The sequence below is a fragment of the Gavialis gangeticus genome, unplaced genomic scaffold (assembly GCF_001723915.1).
Source record: "Gavialis gangeticus isolate Ggan-Ray unplaced genomic scaffold, GavGan_comp1, whole genome shotgun sequence".
Lineage (NCBI taxonomy): Eukaryota > Metazoa > Chordata > Crocodylia > Gavialidae > Gavialis > Gavialis gangeticus.
The window spans coordinates 23,816,444-23,822,197 of record NW_017729001.1 but is presented as its reverse complement, the minus strand read 5'-3'; positions in this window follow the sequence as shown (position 1 = coordinate 23,822,197).

The following is a 5,754-nucleotide window of genomic DNA, read 5'->3' as shown; positions in this document are numbered from 1 at the left end:
ACCTGCTGCTCTTTTAACTTACATTACTGTACACTGCCCAGCCAAGCAACAGAGGCAAAGCCACAAGGATGAGAACTCGGCCCTCCTCTAACCCTATCATTTAAGTGAGATGTGAACTTCAAAGCCTAATTGGAACCATTTAAAGCTAACGTGATTAAGCACAGCCAATTTCTGCTTTCACTTTTTTTTTCATTATTTAAAAAAGGATATTAAACACCAAAAGATCCTGTTAATTCAACATCAAGGCTGCCAATTAGAATCACAAAAAGTCAGAAAATCCTAGAGTTAAAGTAGGACAGAGTCGACAAACTCCTAAGCTTTGCTTCACGGCAAAAAAACAAAACAAAAAGCCCACAGTATTTTTTTATGTGGAGATACTTATCTCAGTGTAAAATCATCAGGGCACAGTTTCATTCTGTCTACAGATCTGTCAAAGGCCAGAGGCTCCTGAGAAACCTGGCCTTCAACTATTTCTTCCCAAGCCTCCTGTTTCCCATATCAATGACTGCAGGGTTCCTGTCTGGCCCTTCTGATGTAGCCACACTAACCTTGATGCCTTCAGCTGTGCCCTGATGTTGGAGGCAGTTCATGTTATCTGGTCTGCTGGCCTTCAAAGTCAGCTTTCAACATTTCTTCAGGTCTCTGTGGGATGTCATCCTGCTGGTAGAGTATTCTCTCACTGGGACAATAAAGACTTGCATGTCATCTCACTCATGGTCTCCTACACCTTCACTAGTACCATAACTAGGGGTGGGTGACTGAGGTACCCCCTGCCCCCGAAATCCTGATGCTCCAGTGTTAAGGCTATTCTTCAGTAGCTGTTTGCCTAAGGACTCCTCCAAGACCTATGTCCAGGTGTGTTAATACTCATTGAAGTCACATAGTGATGATGTGGCTATGACCACTCACTCAAAGGAGGAAGCAAAATTATTTAACCGTAATTGGAGATTTTTAAGATGTGTGTCCACATGCACATCTGCATCCCATTCTGCTTTCTCTCTTCCTCAGAGTCAGCCACAACATCAGCCTGTGATTGGGAGGAAACTAAAGGCAGGAACTGTGTATCAATCTCTCCTTCCCACAGCGTAGAGCTTGATTTAAGGTGGGGCTCTAACTAACTTTATGGCTACAGCTAAGGCAAAAAGCCTCCAAGCTCTAGCAGGCATGTACTGTGTGCATCTTGGCTAAGTACAGACTGTCAAAAAGCCTGAGGCTGAATTGATTCAATCTTTGCAGGTTAGTCTAAGCTGCATAGATTGAACTGATAAGCAAGTAAACAGACATTCACTTTTTATTCCAGAAATGCAGCCACGTGTTTGCAGTGGCCCGGGCTACAGCAAGTCTCCCTACTTGGCTGGGGAAGACAGCTTGGGCCAAGGCTAGCCCACCCATCCTGTGAGGGAGGTTTATGGGGTAGGTGCAAAACATCCTGGGTCCCTGGGGGACTGTGCATTAACTTGAATCTGGAGGGGATCTGTGACAGAAGTTCAATAAACCAGTCTAACTTAAATCAGTTAAGTCTGATTCTACAACCATCCAAGTTTATCTTACACTGGTTTCAGCTATTTTGGCTAAGTACAGACATCCAAAAAGGCCAAGGGAGAATTGATCTAAATTAAGCGGGTTTTTTTGTAAGCAGCATAGTTTAGTTTGGTAGGAACCAGAACACACACTTGTCCTGTGGTGGGGGAGGCAAATCTTAGACTAGGTTCTGCCATTTTTAAACCAGTCTGCATGTGCCAAACCTCTGTTCTGTTACTATGAGTGCAGATCAATTGACTGAGAGCAGGTTCAGACATGATATCAGGAGGCATTAATTTACGGTTAGGGCTGCCAAGCTCAGGAATGGACTCCCAAGGGAGGTGGTGCTCTTCCCTACCCTGGGGGTCTTCAAGGGGAGGTTGGATAGATATCTGGCTGGGGTATTGTGATCCCAGCACTCGCTCCTGCCCAGGGCAGGGGGTTGGGACTTGATGATCTGTTCAGGTCCCTTACAACCCTAAGTGACTGGTTTCCTATCACTTATACCAGTAAAAGTGTAATGCCTATACCTGGCCTTTGAAAGCAGCTTATGTGCACTGAGCTTCTGTTGCGTTACATATTTGAACTGGTTCCCAATCACTTGTATCAGGTTATGTGTAATTTCTCTCCCTGGCCCTAGTTAACAGATCTCAAAACTCCAGCTCCTAATAAGCAGCTTCGGTGTAGGAGGGTCCATTTTTGCATGAGCAGAGAGTCAATAGGATCTGGGCTGCCAACTACATTATGACCTTTGATAGTGCTCCCTGCCACTCGCTTTGAGCAACTTGCCCAACATCAGTTAGGAAGTTTGTGTCAAAGGCAAGGATTGAACCCAATTTTCCTGAATCTCAGTCCACAAGTAAGATATTTAGCATGCATCAGGATTCTTCTTCCCTTGGCAAATGCTTGCAAATAACAACTACACAGTTAACCCACTCCATTGCAAAAGCGAAGGATGTGTTCTTCAGAAGTATCTTTATGAGTCTTAGGGATAAAACCTGTCTCTGTCCAGAGTGATTCATGGTGGGTTGATGCCTAGTGACAAGCTGACCCGCTTGAACCCCCTCCTGCTTCCATCTCAGGAACCTTTGAAGGCCCCCTGCAATGCACATCTGTTATGATGCCAGAAGTGCTTAATATTTGTGTTTACGCATTGTTATATAGGGTTATTGTTTGTGCCACATAGAGGCCTATGGTGTCAGTGAGAATAAATTAAATCAGCTTGTATAGGATGATTAGCCTATACAATTAAAAGCACTCAAGAAGCTGAGATCATCCATTCTGACACAGCTACTCTGTTTCTCGCACAGATGCACTTGCACAGAGAAAAGGATCTTTAGCTTAGCAAGTAACAAAGCTTATTATCACAGCCAGCAGGCCCCATTCAGAATCCAGGAGGAGGATGGTATCTAAATGCCTTAGACTTTAAAGCTAGTTTGTTGGATGCTGGAGAAACAAGATGCAAAATACAACAAACCCTCTGCTAACCAGTTCCCCCTCTCCATTGAGGGGGGAAAGAAATAAGAGCACTTGTACCACTATCACGTTTACCAAGCGAGGCTCTCTTTTCGGAGGCTGCGCATGCTATTATTTTGCCCTTCTTGGACCATTCTGTGAATCCCTTCCCTTTACTCCAGCTTGATGCATTGGCATGCTTAGCTAACGATGTTAAGTGATGTGTTAATGAGTCACTGTACCATTGTTACTTTTTGCTACAGTGAGTAGCTGTGAACAATGCAGCAATAATTCAGGAGCAAGAGAGTGAAGGAAATCCAGTGTTGGGAGGAGGGGGGCATGCATAAGAGAAAGTATGGAAGTTACTGACCTTTGGAAGAACTAAAGAGGGAGTTGAGTCATTATGACTCAAACTGAAATGAATAAACAGGGTGGCTTTCAGCCAGGTACTGGCAAAGAAAGTAGCATTGGAAATGAAGCTTTCCCCAGCTCCAGCGCTGTTTGTTATGGCTTCTTCTTATTCTTAGCAGGGGTGTTATTTATCCTTTGCATTACAGCTGCGCCTAGGAGCACTGGCCCAGGACCTCATTGTACTAAGGACTGCATAAACACAGAATAAAAGGACTATCCCTGCCCCAAGGAGCTTCTCCTGCCCGGTGCAAAAACGTATTCAACAGGACCAAGAAAAAGGGACAGCAGTGAAAGCAGATTAGGAGTGGACCACTGCCAAAGCATCTGATGGAGCGGGGGACAGGGTAAAGGGAATAAGCACTGGTAAAGAGCATCAGTGGGAATAGGTATTACTCTTTCAAGCTCCCTTTCATCCACTTGGTTTCAAAAAGGATGTTACTGAGAGGAATGCATCCATCTTCCGCCATGAAAAGGAAACATGAGGAGTTACTTGGTCACAAATGACAATGCGAGAGCATGAAAAAAAAAAATCACCAAAGGGTTTTGTGAAAAGAACGGGCTTGTAAGATTGGAAGCTCCCTCCAGCTCCCTCAGCGTGACAATTGATCTAAGAGGGAATGCACCCAAATGCAGGATTTGGCCCTGCAAAATGGAAGGAATGAATTCAGTGAGTTGTGGCAGGCCGGCTGTCTTGCGTTCTCATTAAAGGAAGGAACTAAAATTAGAAGAAACGTTTATTCGTGGGTTAGAAACACAGAACACACTATTAGGTGTGCAAACATCAAGGGCTATCTAACCCTTTGTGAATAAAATTTAATGCCTGAGCAATGGCAGGTAGCAAAACATTCAAACCAGTGCAGGTCTATTGCTTTGGCTTGAGCAGAAAGGCTCAACAAAGGCTCCAAGAACAAAACCTAGCGTCAGGCTTAGTGTGCACTTAAAAGTATAAATATGCAGGCAAAGACCTAGTACAGACAAAGTTATACCATTTTTCTCTCTCTCTCTCACTCATGGAACTAATATGAACTCTGCCATCAAAAGTCCTTTTTTTCTGCTATATAGTGTATTTACACTGGGAGGGTTTTGCAGGGTAACTGTACTGCATGTTAGTCATATTGTCATTTATGCCTGCTTCCCATTAGGGGCATAGAGTAATGACAGATATCATCACAGCAAGTCACAGGCCACTGGACTAGGATGTCTCGGGCTGGGATGTCGTGCTAATTCATAAGCTGTAGCATAACAAATCATGTTCATTTGGTAAAAAAACAAAACCAGTTACTGTGTGTGTAGTACAAATGAATGACAGCAAAGCACAGTGCTACTTCCATTTACATTTGCCTGGTTTTATTTCCCTCTCTTCTCTCCAGCTGCAGCTTCATGTGCAGTATCAGCAACTTCGACAACCTATTTTTTTCTTTGTTTTTACCTTCACAAAAAAACTCTGTATTTCATTGCATTGTCCCTAACTGATGGGCTGCAGAGAGGTGTCTGGTCCTATGATGTTGTCTCCTTGTTTCCTTCCAGCTGCATAGATGCGTTAAATGAAATTAAAAAAACATATTAAGCACTTCTGTAAGAATATTAGTTTTCCTTGTAAGCAGCTGCTGTAGGAAGATGAGGGGAGACAAGTTGGCCCCAGCTTTTCTGGAGAATAGGGAAGGGGATGCTGTAGAAAGTTTTACCATGTTCAAAGCTAATGCGCTGCTCATTCATTTGCTGACAATACTTCTCCCTTTAGGGGTGAGACATGAGTACCATGTGGAGGCACTGTGACTTATTCAGTTGCAAAGAGAATTTCTTCCTTCCTTTGGACTGTTCTCACACTAGTGGCAGCTACTTATACTGACCTACATACTGCAGGCTGCATTTCTGTCTACCAGTGGTTGAAAAATGGGAGATCATTAATTTTGAAATGCCTCCACTCTTGCACACGTTGCATTTGCTACCCAAAACTAAGAGAGGCCCTGGGTTGGTCTAGACCAGAGAACGTAAAAAAAAAATGTTTGATCTTGTTGATGAACTGTGCATTAATAATTTGTATTTATGATTAAATTTAATGGCTTAAATGGGCCAGAGGGAGGGGAAGGTTTAAACTGGGCTTTTAGCTATGGCAGTAGAAATACAGCGTTCCTCTGTTGAAGTCACTGGTATAATTGTGGATTTACAATGAAATAAATGAGAGCAGATATTCCTCCAATACAGATGGATTGCTCTTCTGTCCAAGGTCTTTACCGAAGGCTGGGTAGATTTGTACCTTATTGACTGGTCTTTATAGCCAGTTTGCCAGGTTCATCTTAAGTCCTATAGTTCTGCTTCCTTTGATGAGCTTGATTCTTCTCTGATCCTCTATCAAAATTCAGGCAC